This window comes from Oryctolagus cuniculus, chromosome 1 (genome assembly GCF_964237555.1).
Source record: "Oryctolagus cuniculus chromosome 1, mOryCun1.1, whole genome shotgun sequence".
In the NCBI taxonomy this organism is placed as follows: Eukaryota; Metazoa; Chordata; class Mammalia; order Lagomorpha; family Leporidae; genus Oryctolagus; species Oryctolagus cuniculus.
In genome coordinates this window covers 93,649,353-93,665,672 of record NC_091432.1, presented here as the reverse complement: position 1 = coordinate 93,665,672, position 16,320 = coordinate 93,649,353, and the positions used below count along the sequence as shown (strand labels likewise).

The 16,320-nt window shown below is 41.8% G+C and overlaps 1 protein-coding gene across 8 annotated transcripts in view; it reads right to left on the bottom strand.

Moving 5' to 3' along the window:
* The window catches only part of YAP1 (Yes1 associated transcriptional regulator), a 148,612-nt gene that overhangs the window by 25,968 nt on the left and 106,324 nt on the right, over positions 1–16,320 (bottom strand). The gene's annotated exons all lie outside the window — the stretch shown is intronic.

Sequence of the window (16,320 nt, the reverse complement as noted above, 5' to 3'; positions counted from 1 at the left end):
AGAGCTGCATTGGAAGAAGAGCAGCCAGGACTAGAACTGGCACCCATATGGGATGCTGGCAATGCAGGCAGAGGATTAACCTACTGCACCACGGCACGGGCCCCTGCTCCACTTCCGAACCAGCTCTCTGCTAATGTGCCTGGAAAAGTAGCAGAAGATGACCCAAGGGCTTAGGCCCTTGCACCCATATGGGAGACCTGGATGATGTAGTTCTGAAAGGCAATTGACCAAAATATTCAGAAAGGGTTTCACTCTCCACTGTTTTTTTTTTTTTTTTTGACAGGCAGAGTGGACAGTGAGAGAGACAGAGAGAGAAGGTCTTCCTTTGCCATTGGTTCACCCCCCAATGGCCGCCACGGCTGGCGCGCTGCGGCCGGTGCAGGAGCCAGGAGCCAGGTGCTTCTCCTGGTTTCCCATGGGGTGCAGGGCCCAAGCACTTGGGCCATCCTCCACTGCCTTCCCGGCCACAGCAGAGAGCTGGCCTGGAAGAGAGGCTACCGGGAGAGAATCTGGTGCCCTGACTGGGACTAGAACCTGGTGTGCCGGCGCTGCTAGGTGGAGCATTAGCCTATTGAGCCGTGGCGCTGGCCACTGTTTGGTTTTACCCTTATCAACATGAAAAAAAAAATGTAAATCAAGTAATCTTAAGGGAAATTTGGTTCTTCTAACTTGGGGATAACTTGTATTTATTTGAAATGAAAATCCTTAGATTGAGCAATACTAAAACATCCTGGGTCCTGGCTTCGGCCTGGCCATTGTGGCCATTTGGGGAGTAAACCAGCAGATGAATGATCAATCTTTCTCTGCCTCTCCCTCTCAAAAGAAAAAACAAAAACAACCTATGCATGGATTAAAAAAAAATTATACCACAATACACTTATCTTTTAAATCCATTTTCCATGAATATTTTGAAGTACCTTTGTATTAAGTTAAAAGCAAAGTATAGAATATAAAAATGTAAAATAAAAGCAGACAAGAAATATATATTGTGTATCTAGAGAAGTGTAAATTGAAGAACAACAAAGCAGCAGCTAACATGTTGGCCCAATAGCCGGGAAACTGGGTGATTAAAGGATTGAGCTGGAGAGAAATCTTTAAAACTTTTTAAGAATGAATGATGTAAATATATTTCCCATTATAAATATATATATAAATTTAATTAAAAATTGATCCCAAAAGCAACTGAAACAAAGTATTCTGATTAATAAAATCCATCAAAATACTCAAACCTCAATATGCTCCTAAACAAGGGTACTTCAAAAAGTTTGTGGAAAATGTAATGAAAAGATAAGCTTATTCTGGTACAACCTACCCCCACAATCTGAAATCCATGCAGTTTTTTTTCATATACACATTTTCTATGAACTTTTGAAGTACCCTTGTATATATCCCTAATACAGCCAAGTAGATATCCAATGTGGGGCCCATATCTAATTTGTCCACAAGCACCTGGATGCAAGAGATCTGTTTCACTGAACACTACTATTTCCCCAGCACATATCTGAGTAGTCTCTCTTTTTTCTTTTTTAAAATTGAACCCACAATACCATCAGGAGGCTAGAAACTGGGTTTTTATGCTAGTGAATTTCTGTCACTGATATAGAACGGATCAAACTGGATTAATAACCTCATTCAACAGAACATAGTTTCATGTAAAAATATTAAGAATCATAATACATCTTTTCAGACACACAGCTGTTTAAGTTGAAATTTTCAGTCACTGTTTCTACTAAATGTTTAATACACATGGATCAAAGAAAACCCCAAGAACAAATGGCTTCACGAATACCAATCATATACCACCTCTTTCAGGGTATAACAAAGGAATACTTGCCAACACTTATGAGGCCAGCATATCCTTGCTACCCTACGAGAACATTAAAAGGAAGAAAAATTATAGACTAATCTCTCTCATAAACCTTGCTATTAAAATCCTAATACACATTGACAGCTATCAGAATTTACTGGCCTCCCAGGCACAGAATTTCTCACATCCCCTATTCTAGACCAATCCTCAGGAGCTTTCCCAGAATCTATCATACACATTAAGAATCTTCTTCCTTCAGGGCACTGCCTTGGAACTTTTCTTTATTGTATATTGACATTTCTTACCTAATTCTAATTTTTTGTTGTTGTTTATAATTTGTGTCTTCTCTTAAACTGTCAAGGGAACTGAGCGACAGTTTTTATTCATGTATATATCTTCTGTGCTTGGCACAAAGTATGAGGGAACTTAAAAAATTTTCATGGGAAATTTTAATTAAAATTTACTTGAAACAACTTCTGCTGACTTCCCAAGGGGCATCAGCAGAGAGGTGGATCAGAAGCAGAGCAGCCTGGACTCGAACAGGTGCTCTGGCTCTAATATGGGATGCCAGCACTGCAGGCTGCAGCTTAAGCCACTGTACTACAACATTAGCCCTTCTCATGGTTCTTAATTTTTGTTTTTAATGTATTTATTGTCATCTATTTGAAGATGATGGAGGAAGGGGGGAGATCATGAGAAAGAGAGAGATCTCCCATCCTCTTGTTCAGTTCCCAAATATCCACAACACTGAGGTTGGCCAGGCAAAAGCCTAGAACTCCAGGTGGGTCTTCTGCATAGGTGGTAAGGGCCCAGGCACTTGAGCCATATGGGATGCCAGTATTTCAGGCGATTGCTTTACCCACCATGCCACAGTGCCGGCCCATCCTTCTAAAGTTTTTTTAAAAAAATGTATTTATTTATTTGAAAGGCAGGGTTAGAGAGGTTCACTCCCAAAATGGCCACAATGGCCAGAGAGGGGACGATCAGAAACTTGGAGCTTCTTCTGGGTCTCCCAGGGGGGTACAGGGGCCCAAGGACTTGGGCCGTCTTTTGCTGCTTTCCTAGGCCATAGCAGAGAGCTAGACTGGAAGTGGAGCAGCCAGGACTCGAACCAGCGTCCATACAGGTTGCCAGCACTGCTTGGTAGTGGCTTTACCTGCTATGCCACAGTGTCGGCCCCTCCTTCTAAATGTTTTAACAGGCTAAGGCCAGGGCAGCTGTATATCCAGCTTTCACAGTTGGGCTTTTTTCTTTATCTTTTTATATCTCCTCTCTTATTTTTAACACTTTCAGTTCCTGGTATCTTCAGGAACTGAATGGCCTAGATTATACAGGCCTCTCACACTGCTCTCACTGGTTTGTGTTTATTTTCTGACATACACAGATCTTTAAAAAATTATGACTCTGTAATTTGGGTTATCTTCTTTTATATTTTGTCTAGAGGAACACAAAAGAATGTCAAGATAGGATTTACTGCTCCATCTTGTCCAAAACTTTATTAATCTCTTATACAGCAAAAATCAAAACATTTACTTACTTTTGAAGACACAATAAAATGTATTTATGAGGAATAAGTGATTAAAACTTTTATAATTATGGTTGGTTTAAAATTTCATTTATAGGAAGACATGAAAAAGGCCAATAATTTTTGAGAACTAAGATCTGCAATGTACTAGTGACTTTACTTAATAAAATTATTTTTGTCACTACTTTTGTCACCAATATGAATGTACATTGATGGGTGCCATGGTAAGACATTAATACTATGGTGGGTGGGAATTTGGCTTAGCAGTTATGATGCTGATTGGGACGCCTATATCCCATATCATAGTCCCAGCTCTGCTCCTGATTCCAGCGTACTGCTAATGAGCACCCTAGGAAGCAGCAGGTGATGGCTCAAGTAGTTGGGTCTCTGACACGCAAGTGGAAGAACTAGTTCAGGTTCCTGGCTACTGGCTTTGGCCTGTCCCAGTTCTGACTGTTGTATACATCTTAGGAATGAAGCAGCAGAGATGATCTTTCTCACCTCTCCCTCTCAAATAAAATGAAATTAAATGAAGTAAAATATTTAAAAATATTTAAAACTGCTAGTTTTCTCCACTGTAACTGTGGGGATATTGACATAACCCTTTTGGGAGTCACTGTGAGGACTGAGTGTTCAATTATAGCCCTGTGAGAATAACTGCTTCATAAATGTTTGTCTCCTCCCTTCTCCAGAATATTTCTTTCAAAACCTTAAGAATACCATCATATAGATAAACATCCTATACCCTAGTTGTCGCTCCCCCTCTTCATGGAGGAACGACACAGGACCCTGCACTGTTCTTTCGTCTGCTCGGCCCTCCCCGGGTTTGCTGCTGGTTCTTCCCGGGTTGGCTACTGTCCCTTCCACCTCCGTGGAAGGGCGGTTCCCCCTGGCCACTTTCCCCACTTCCGCAGGGGAGCGGCACACCGCCGGCCGGCTCTCTCGGGGGCTGCACAGGTGTTCCCCTTAGATGTTCCCCTTAGATGTTCCTTGGTGCATGCCGTCTCTCTCCTCCTTTATAGTCCTCCTCTGCCAATCCCAACTCGGCTGCCTACACGCCGAGTACGCTGCTCTCCTCCAATCAGGAGCAAGTCCTACAGTTTATTGGCTGAACTGGAGGCAGCTGTGTAGAAGCTGTTTTCTTCTCTCCCAGCGCCATATTGTGGGAGAGCAGATGCATAGAATAAGTCTTAATTCCAGTAACTTAGTCTAGTCCGAGTTGCTCCCAGTTGCTCCCCACAGATCCCCCTTTCTTTTTATTTTTTGGCGTTGATACGCGCCTGTCTTCGGTGTCCCGCGGCACACACTCTGCTCTGCTTGCTAGAGTTGCCACAGGTTCTTACAAGTCCTATCAATCAGGCAAACCGAATCTGGGTCCTCTCTTCGCCATGTTGTGAGGAGGTTTTTAGGCGCTGATGCATGCCTGTCTTCGGTGACCTGCGGCTCATACTCTGGTCGAGCCGCCTGCTGGTGCTTACCGCCTTACTAATCAGGCAGACCGAATCCAAGCCTTCTCATTGCCATATTGTGGGGAGGCCTATTGGTGTTGATTCGTGCCTATCTTCGGTGACCTGCGGCTCATACTCTGGTCGAGCCGCCTGCTGGTGCTTACTGCCTTACTAATCAGGCAGACCGAATCCAAGCTCTCTCATTGCCATGTTGTGGGGTGACTTATTGGTGTTGATAACGTGCCTGTCTTCGGTGACCTGCGGCGCATAAGCTGCTAGCCGCCCACAGATGCTCATCGCCTCACTAATCGGGCAGACCGAATCCAAGCCTTCTCATTGCAGTATTGTGGGGAGGCCTTTCTATTTCTCTATTTCTCTATCTCCGGGCATTCCTATTTCTCCCATTTTGCTTCTATCTTCCAGCATTCCTATTTCTCTCATTTTACTTCTATCTTCCAGCATTCCTATTTCTCTCATTTTACTTCTAAACTTCTGTTTCTCTTATCCCCGCGGCTTCCCGGCGCCTGCCCCGAGGCTGCTTCTCGGCGGCTTCCCGGCTGAGCCGCTTCAGCCTGCGCCTCTCTCATCTGCGCGGCTCGGCTTTGCGCGCACACTCCGCGGTCTCGCACTAGCCCTTTCGCGTCTGAACCACGGCCTCGCGCCAGCCCCGCGTTCCCTATCTATTTGTGCCCCGCACGCTCTCTCTGCACGCGGCAGCCTCCGCGAGTCACACAGCGTAGCTTACGTCTCCGCCACTAGTATTCAATCTAAGTTCCCCGGGCTAACCTGGCGAATTCAACCCAGCTCACGTCTCCGCCCCACGATTTGGCTTCCCGTCCTTTGCTCCCCGGGCTAATCAGACGGATCCCAATCTGGCTTACGTTTCCGCTTCTGGTTTCAACTTTTCGCCCCCTGTTCCCGGGCTAACTTGAGAATCCCAAAGTGGCTTTCCTCTCTGCCTCGGCCTGCCCCCCGCGGCTTCAATTTCTCTAACATTTTTCTCTACCCGGTATGTTTCCCCAAGCTTTCCTCCAACAATACTCCTCCCTCATTTCTCCTGGCCTCTCCCCACAGTCCGCATCCGAGTGTTTGTTCTAGCTTTCACTTTCGCTTTCGACCTTAGAGATTTCTCCCAGCTTCCCCCCGTAGTCCGTATCTGAGTCTATCCCTAGGCTTTCAATAGCTCCTTCTGGCACCTTTTTTGTCCGGCTTTTCCCTAGGCTGTTTGCTAGTCTCTCTCTCTGGTATTTTCCCATTTCTTCCCGTTTCTTCCCTCCTAAGTTTCCTATCCGAGTCACGGCACCATTATGTCGCTCCCCCTCTTCGTGGAGGAACGACACAGGACCCTGCACTGTTCTTTCGTCTGCTCGGCCCTCCCCGGGTTTGCTGCTGGTTCTTCCCGGGTTGGCTACTGTCCCTTCCACCTCCGTGGAAGGGCGGTTCCCCCTGGCCACTTTCCCCACTTCCGCAGGGGAGCGGCACACCGCCGGCCGGCTCTCTCGGGGGCTGCACAGGTGTTCCCCTTAGATGTTCCCCTTAGATGTTCCTTGGTGCATGCCGTCTCTCTCCTCCTTTATAGTCCTCCTCTGCCAATCCCAACTCGGCTGCCCACACGCCGAGTACGCTGCTCTCCTCCAATCAGGAGCAAGTCCTACAGTTTATTGGCTGAACTGGAGGCAGCTGTGTAGAAGCTGTTTTCTTCTCTCCCAGCGCCATATTGTGGGAGAGCAGATGCATAGAATAAGTCTTAATTCCAGTAACTTAGTCTAGTCCGAGTTGCTCCCAGTTGCTCCCCACACTAATGAGTCTCATATTTGCCTTTCCCTCCTCCCACCTTACCATACAATTCACTGTTTCCAAGTACTCTTATAATTCACAAAAATATGTATGTTTATCTTTTCTATAAGATCTAAGTGGAAAAAGATGGGTGGGTAGAGATTAAGCTAAGGGGATCCTTCTATCTCTTTTGGTGAAAGGTGTTCTTTGCAATAGAAAACTCAACTTACAGGGTTTCCTCCACCTCCAATTCAGCTTCCCACTAATGCATTCTGGGAGGCAATGGATGGTGGCTCAAGTGTTTGGGTCCCTGCCACCTACATGGGACACCTCCATTGAGTTTCAAGCTCCTAGCTCTGGCCTGGTTCAGTCTTAGCTGTTGTGGGCACTTGGGAAGTAAACCAGTGGACAGAAGAGCTCCCTCTTTCTGCTTTCAAATGGCTAAAAATAAACATTTAATTTTTAAAAACTACGAGAAAATAGCACATTAGTAAATTGTGCTGAAGTTGCAAACCATGACTGATTTTAAAGCAGATTCTAGAGCTACATAAATATTTCACCCTCAAAATAATTAGAAAAAAATAATTATCAATGTAACATTAAAAATTTATATATTTATTTAAAGATGGGAAGGAAGAGAGAGAGGGGTGAGGGGTGGGGAGAAAGGGGGATATTTTCCATCTGCCCCTGGTTTATTCTCCAGTGCCCACAAGTGCCAGGGCCCAGGAACCCAAGTACTTGGGTCAACATCTGCTCCCCTCAAGCACATTAGTGGGAAACTGGATTAGAAGTAGAGAAACCAGGCCTTGGCCTGGCACTTGGATGTGGGATATGGGTGCTCCAAGCAGTGGTGTAACATGCTGAACCACAATGCCAACCCTTAATACAGTATTTAATATTTATAAAGTTTTGTATGTTTATAAAATATATTCTGGGTGAGCCGGCACCGTGGCTCACTAGGCTAATCCTCTGCCTTGCGGCGCCGGCACACCGGGTTCTAGTCCGGGTCGGGGTGCCGGATTCTGTCCCGGTTGCCCCTCTTCCAGGCCAGCTCTCTGCTGTGGCCAGGGAGTGCAGTGGAGGATGGCCCAAGTCCTTGGGCCCTGCACCCCATGGGAGACCAGGAAAAGCACCTGGCTCCTGCCATTGGATCAGCTCAGTGCGCTGGCCGCAGCGCACCATCCTCGGCGGCCATTGGAGGGTGAACCAACGGCAAAGGAAGACCTTTCTCTCTCTCTCTCTCTCTGTCCACTCTGCCTGTCCAAAAAAAAAAAAAAAAATATATATATATATATATATATTCTGGATGAAAACAAATTAGACAATAACAAAACTGCATGAAAATACACAGTAAATATCTTTTGCTTTGCATTAGTTTTCCAGAGACAGATAACCATGAACAGTAATCATTACCAATAATAACCACTGGCTGATGGCAAACTGAATTGGTTGCTAAGGTCTTTTGCAATCTAGGCTTATCTTACTATTCAAAACCACAGATCAGGAAAAGTTAGAGTATGAAAAGATGGAGGAAGAACCAAAGAATGCAACAGGAACTTGCATAAAATACGCAATAAAAAACGTACACTTTTGGTTGTGTTTACTTAATGTTGTTATTTATGGATACTAGCAGTGTTAGAAAGGTTCCACATGAAAATCACTTAAATGACCAATTCAAACAACCTTGTTTATCTACTGAAGTGGGGATTTATTCCTCTCCAGAAGCATCCTGTTCTTTACCCTATGAGTATGGTAAGCATTTTAACAAAACACAGAGCAGTGCACCCACAAGGGGTGTGCCAGAGACCTCACAAGCAGGCAAGAAACAAAACAAGCTTTGTTTCCTGGGAAAGGGGGCAGGACAGCCAGAAAAGAAAAGAACAGCATTACCAGCTTCTTCCTAGTTCTAATCAACTGAAATCCCAGTGTTTCCTGTTATAATCAAATTTCTAAAAAGTACCCTATAAATTTTTTTAAAAATGCCCTATAAAATGTCAGAATATAAATTTTATATTTTTAAATTTAAAATCTATGCTTTCTGGACTACGAAATAGTAACTGTTTCAAGTTTTAGTCAACAAATCAGTCTTGACAGCTTTATAGTAATAAACCAAGTCTTGAAAAATAAGACTCTCTTCTCCAAGGGAAAAGAAAGGGAGTCATCACCATAGATCTCATCCCATCTCATTCTAAACATCTGAACTTTGAAACTTCAGCCAATTTTCAGATTTACGTGATCTATAACCTCAAAACTTTACAGTACTACAAAATATTAGATTTTTTTTTTTTTTTTTTGACAGGCAGAGTGGACAGTGAGAGAGAGAGACAGAGAGAAAGGTCTTCCTTTGCCGTTGGTTCACCCTCCAATGGCCGCCGCGGCCAGCGTGCTGCGGCTGGCGCACCGCGCTGATCCGATGGCAGGAGCCAGGAGCCAGGTGCTTTTCCTGGTCTCCCATGGGGTGCAGGGCCCAAGCACCTGGGCCATCTTCCACTGCACTCCCTGGCCACAGCAGAGGGCTGGCCTGGAAGAGGGGCAACCGGGACAGAATCCGGCGCCCCGACCGGGACTAGAACCCAGTGTGCCGGCGCCGCTAGGCGGAGGATTAGCCTAGTGAGCTGCAGCGCCGGCAAAATATTAGATTTGTTATTCAGTCATATACTATGGGTTAATTCAATTCCAGTGACCTCATTAAGTATAAATCTAAAATTAGAAATTCTCGAATTATTAAAACATAACTACTCAAACACTGTATATTTACATATTAGCAATTACTATATTAATTTGTTCATAATATTAAGAAACAAAATCTAGGTTTTCCTAAGTATACTTAAGATTATAAAATTGTAGACTTGTTAAAAGAAACGAACACTCTTTTATCTGTTGTTCTTAAAATAGATAAAACGAAACATCAACTGATTTTTATTTTTAGTGTTGACTCTGTGACCTAGGGAACTGAATTCTCTAAAAATTTGTTGTAGTGGCAGGTGTTTGTAGCATGATGGGTTAGGCCACATCCTGCAACACTAGCATCCCTTATCAGAGTGCTGGTGACCCTGGCTGCTCTGCTTCCAATCTAGCTCTCTGCTAATGTGCTCAAGAAAGCAGGGGAGAATGGCCATAGCCCTTGGGCCCCTGCCTCTCATGGAAGAGAACAAGATAGAGTCCCAAGCTCCTTGCTTTGGTCTGGCGCAGACCTGGCTACTGACACTTGGGGAGTGAACCAGCGCATGGAAGATATCTTTATGTTTCTCCCTTTCTGTCAAACTCTGCCTTTAAAATAAATAAATGTCTCTAAAAATAAAATTTGCTATAAATTGGCACATTTATCTATTCAAACACACAATGTTAGTTTTTCAGTGAAAATTACTATCTGATTCACTCTTCTAAAAAGGAGTAAAAAGACCAGGGTCTTTTAAAAAGTGACTGAACGTACCTTTTTATTATCAATATACAAAAGAGGTTCCCAACACTTGAGTAAGCCATGTACCTAAATGACAATGTTACGCCTAGCAGTTTATTCAGATGATCCACAAACCACAAAATCATCCTTCTAACATGTTCAATTCAGTAAGTTTTAATATATCCATAGAACTGTGCAACCATCACTGCTAATTTCCGAACATTTTTACCATTCCAAAAACAAAATTACCTAATGTCCCCACCCTCCAACTCACCCCTGACCTCTTCTACCACCCCGTCTATGGAAACTTTTAATCTACTTTGTCTTTGGGTTTGCCTATTTTGGACATTTCACACAAATAGCATCTAACAATATGTAGCTTTGCGTCACTTCTTTGACTAACCCTAATGTCTTCAATACTCATTCATGTAGTAGTATGTATCAACACTGAACTGTTTTTTTTTTTTTTTCTGGTAACTGCAAAATAATATCTCCTTAGAGGGATATATATATAGCACATTTTGTTTGTCCATTCATCAAATGATGCACACTGGGGCAATTGTCACTTTTTTGTTATTAAGAATATAGGTATAAGGGGTCAGCGCTGTGACATAGCAGGTTAAGCCGCCTCATGAGAAGTCAGCAGCCCATATGGGCGCCGTACTATCCCACTTTCGATCCGCTTCCCTGCTAATGTGCCTGGAAAAGCAGCAGAAGATGGCCTAAGTGCTTAAGCCCCTGTCATTCACATGGGAAACCCAGATGAAACTGCTAGTTCTTGACTCTTGGTTTCAGCTTGGCCCAGCCCAAGCCATTGCAGCCATTTGGAGAGTGAACCAGCAGATGGAAAATCTTTCTCTGTAACTCTGCCTTTCAAATAAATAAGTAAATCTGTAAATAAACAAACAAACAAAAGAATTCTGTTATAGGGGCCAGCACTGTGGCACAGCGGGTAAAGCTGCCACCCGCAGTGCTGGCATCCCATATGGGTGCCAGTTCAAGACCCAGCTGCTCCACTTCTGTCCCAACTATCTGCTATGGCCTGGGAAGCAGTTGAAAATGGACTTGGGCCATTTTCAACTGCTTCCCAGGCCAAGTCCTTGGGCCCCTGCACCTATGTGGCACACTGGAAGAAGCTCCTGGCTTTGGATTGGCCCAGCTCCAGCCGTTGTGGCCATTTGGGGTGTGAACCAGCAGATGGAAGATTTCTCTCTCTGCCTCTACCTTTCTGTAACTCTGCCTTTCAGATAAATAAATAAATAAATAAAATCCTGCTATGAACATTCATGTACAAGATTTTGTATGGACATGGTTCCAATTTGTTTGTGTGTGTGTGTGTGTGTGTGTGTGTGTGTATAAATGGAACCGCTGGGTCATATGAGCATTTGTGGTTAACTTTTTGAGTATTACCAAACTACTTTCCAAAGCTGCTGCATCGTTTTTTGATCCCTCCAGCAACACATGAGGGTTCCAATTTTTCCACTTTCTGTTCAACATTTGTTATTGTCATTTTTACTTTGGCCACCCTAAAGGGAGAAAAGTGGTATAACTCATGCGGTTTTGGGTTTGTATTTCCCTCTTTCTTACTGGTAAGAATATACTCTAGGTCTTAAGCAGGAAAAGGAGAATCTCTCTCCCCAAAAGCCAACTCCTAAGTCCTCCAAAACTGGGTTAAAGCATTCACATATTTGCTCAAAAATATTGATAACAAATATAAATATTTAGGCCAATCTAGTTTTTTCTTCATGTATCAAAAAACTGGCATAAGCATTTAATATAATGGTATTTTCTTCAAACAATATAATCATTGAAGGAACTTTAAAAAGAATAATCCAGCAGAATGTTTTCTCACCACCTCGTTAAGTAGTTTGGGGCAGACACGAGGTTGCTAAATGAGGTGAGGTGAACAAGGCAGAAAGTGTTCTAACTAGCTTTCAACTCTTCTCTGTCCCCAGAGCACAACCCTTGCAGTACGAAAAAATTTACAACCTACTTTGGAAATAAAATTTAGATAATGATACTCCTGCTCCAAAGAGGACAGTTACATTTAAAAATAAACCTGCTACCATAAATCCTTAATTATTAATGAGTACACAGGTCCATTAATTACATCTTTATTTTTAATTTTGTATGTTTTTTCTTCTTTCATGAGAGAATTCACAATTTAGAAGAGATGCATACCCACGTCCCTCTCCAAAAAAGCCTTGCTCAAGTACCCAGTCACAAACAAATTCTCCACACCCCATCTACTTCCCTTCATAACACCTTGTTTATTACCTTTCATGGTACTGAATGTATTTCACAATGATTTATTTGTTTAGTAAGTAGCTTGCACAAATTCATCACCCCCACCCCCTAACTAGCATAGTGCCTGGCATGTAATTGGCCTTCAAACATTTGTTGAGTAAATGAATATATTCTAGACAGATTTATTTCCCTAGTTAGCACACTGCTATTAGAAATGTACAGGAGAACCTCTAAGTCAAAGCAAATTTAGGATGAACTCTAAAATGAGCTCAGCAACTAGGATAGCCGAACAAAGTATAAAACAAAACAAAGAATCTGAATCACTCTCCTAAATCACTCTAATTTACTTCAACAGAAATTTGACTTCTCCCTTGAGAAATCTATCTCTTTTTCTTGAATCTGAATCTGTTTGTTCACAAACAGTGGCAAGTAACACCAGATGGCTCCTCTTCTCCAATTTATTTCATAGGTATTGGAATGAACTGAACTTGTTCATACCAATACAATCTGAAACACAGTTCTCTTCTAAAAAAACCACAAGCTTTATTTGTGTGTTTGATGCCAAGGGCTTTAATAACATAAATAGGCCATTAATTTTAAATTATCATAGTCCTGTGGAAATAACTCAATTATGTAAACAAAGACAAAAATACTTCTTCACTACATAATTAACTATTTGGATCACTGACTATATCAAGCAAAAATTATATATTAATTTAACTACATTAATATATATATGTCTATTTACCCTTGGTGAATAACAGAGAGACTGCTTACCATGATTGATAAACTATTTTGGCACTATCCTACTGAATTTAGCATAACTTTTAAAAAAGAATAAAATTGTAAAGTTTAAGTACTGAACCAATTTTGGTATTGATTCTATAATTTATGTATTAAAATGCTCATTTTAAAAATGTTTATTTTTTAAGTTTAAAAATGTAGAGAGAACAATTAGTGACAATCGCTACTATGTCTTAAATCAGGCTTCATTAAGTACGCAGCCTAGAACTATGCTTCAGACTTGGTATATTCTATCATGGCAATTTTATGAGAGTTCAACAATGCACCACCTTTACAGCAGTAAAGCAACCAAAGTCCGCTAACATGAACATGTTGAAATTCTATATGATTGAAAGAGTTTGAGAGGTTGGACAAATCTTAACTATTCCACCCAGGACTCCCCATCCCCCATCAATTTGTTTGCTTGGGCATACTCACCATGTGATAAAGCCTTATCTTTAGATTAAAGGTTGAGAGCTTTCCTTGTCTCCTCTTCAAAAGCAATTCCCAAGTGTGACCAGAGAACCAAAAGCTAAACTTTGACAGTACCAGAATTAGTTCAAAAGTGCTTCTGAGACCTCAATGTACTATCATTAATAAGGCCACTGAGAAAGATCTTAAGCAATTATTGAAAAATTCAATCTAATATATTGCATTCTAAAGACTGGAAATATTCCTAAAAGCATATAGTCCAGTCACATTTTATGGAACAGTGTCAAACCAAGAGAAGTTAGGTAATTTTCTGAACCAGCTAGTTATATTGTGTCTCTTGATTCCTAACTGAGTAGATTTTTTTCCTATCATACTTTCATTCAATTGAATCCATTATTTTATGTAACTACCATGTGGAAAACATGAAGCTGATCACCACTGTAGATTTTAAAAAGAATTTTTGAAATACATAGAAAATGCCAAGATAGAGCAATGCTATAACTATTTTTCTCACTGGAAAATGTTCATATAAAACATCTTACCGATATCACATTTAAAGAGGCGTTACCAAAAATGAAAGGCATTCAGAGGAAGTACGTGAATTTGTAAAGAACAGAGATTCCTTAACACATGAAAAAACCACTGTTACAAGGGGTAAAAAAAACTGCTGGGATTGGAGCTGAGTCCCCACAGGTAAAGGGAAACAAATTTTTGGGTAGTAAAGGAACACAAACTTTCTGGTCATCAGAATATTTCTTAATTATAATGGACTGCCTAATAATTTAGTAAGTTAGTCAAGGAAAGGCCAATGTGGAGACTGGAAGAGAATGCCTTAAGAATATATGATCGAGGCAAGGCAGAATTGTACAGATAATTAAACTAGATAGCTTCAAAGTCTGCTCCAACCAGAGATCATGTAATTACCTTTGGGTAATTTCCTCATGATGAGTCACAATATAGGATACAGATGCATTGACCACTTTTTCATTGCTCTAAAATTTCCATGTATCAGTATTGGTATGTTAGTTGTATTTCCTTTTTTTAATTGAAGATTTTTTCTTTTATTTATTTGAAAGGCAGACTAACACAGAGGGAAGACACAAGAAATCTTCCAGCAGCTGGTTCACTCCCTAGATGGCCTCAATAGCTGGGGCTGGGCCAGACAAAGCCAGGAAACTGCAACTCCATCCATGTCTCCCACAAGGGTGGCAGAGGCCCGAATACCTGGGCCACCTTTCCCTGCTTTCTCAGGTACATTAGCAGGGAGCTGGATTGGAGCAGAGCAGCCAGGATTTCAACCAGCCCTCCAATATAGGATTTCAGTGTAACCCACTGTACCGCAACAGTGGCCATCAGGTTTGTCTCTAAAAGAGTAATAGCATGCAGTCTAAATCTCTTATAAATTCTAGGTGTCAAAATACGAAGCTGATTTTGGTCTTCTTAACTATAACTATATAATCTTGGGTAGATGACGATTCCTTAGATCTCAGAGTTGCTCAGATTTCGGGCAATATTTCCTAACTCTCCTAGTATTTTTTTTTCTTTAATCTCAGATGGTGGTTTTGGGAGTCATTTATAATGACTGGGTGGCTCCATGGCATTTAGTGGCCAGGAATGTCAAATGTGCTGCAGTGCACAGAGGCCCCTGCCCCCACCCCGCCATTGAGAAATGCTGATTACAGGAATCATAAATTCCTTTTCAGGGCAAATTTTGAGAGTTTTGCTTGTCATTATTTCACCAGGAAAGATTCAAAAGAACTGGCAAAACAAACAAACAAACAAAACTAGTTTTTAATGCATGGATGTCAAGAGACTTACTTCAGCAAAATTTGAATAATTAGATATGATATTATATAAAGCAAATAACTGTACAATGTTCCGGGTAATATTTAAACTTGAGATTCTTTGTGTTTGAGACTCTTTGTGTTTATCAGCACAAAATCTCCAGGAAAAAAAGTGTCTCTTAGGTGTTTTTTATTTATTTTCCTGAAGTAATTTAATGGTCTATATGATAGAGTAAAAACATTCTTAAGATGTTTTTAAAAAAGTAACCAAAAGAAAAAAACCTTTTTTTTAAAAAAAATGTTTTATTTATTTGAAAGAGAGTTACAGAGAGAGGGAGAGACAGAGAGAGAGGTCTTCCATCCACTGATTTACTCTCCAAATGACTGCAACAGCAGGAGCTGAGCTGATCCAAAGCCAGGAGCTTCCTCAAGGTCTCCCACACAGGTGCAGAGGCCCCCCACGTGGGTGCAGAGGCCCAAGGACTTGGGCCATCCTCTGCTGCTTTCCCAGGCATATCAGCAGGGAGCTGGATTAGAAGTGGAGCAGCTGGGACTAGAACCGGCACCCATGTGGGATGCCAGTGCTGCTGGCTGAGGCTTTTAACCTGCTGAGTCACAATGCTAGCCCCAATTAAATCTTTTTTCAAAGTTCAATAAATATCAGTGCATCTTTATTGCAACTTGACATCAGTTCATGATTTGTTGAAAATGACTAATAAATTCGATATAAATTATAAATATCAGACACTGATTTTCACAACAAATTGCTATTCAATTTCCTAAGATTATATTATCTATTATAGATGTAAAGCGCTGATATTTTAATATTCTAAATAAAAGAAGCCAATAAAGAAAAGAAATATAAAAAGAGTTGAACAGGGTTGGTGTTGTGGTGCAATGGTAAGCTGTGGGCATCAGTTCAAGTTCCAACTGCTCCACTTCTGATCCAGCTCCCTGTTAATGCACCTCAGAAAGCAGTGGAAAATGGCCCAAGTCCTTGGACCCCTGCAACCACGTGGAGATCTGATGAAGCTCTGGGCTCCTGGCTTTATTTAGGCCCAGCACCAGCCGTTATGGCCATTTGGGGAGTGAATCAGCAGTTGAAGATCTCTGTATCT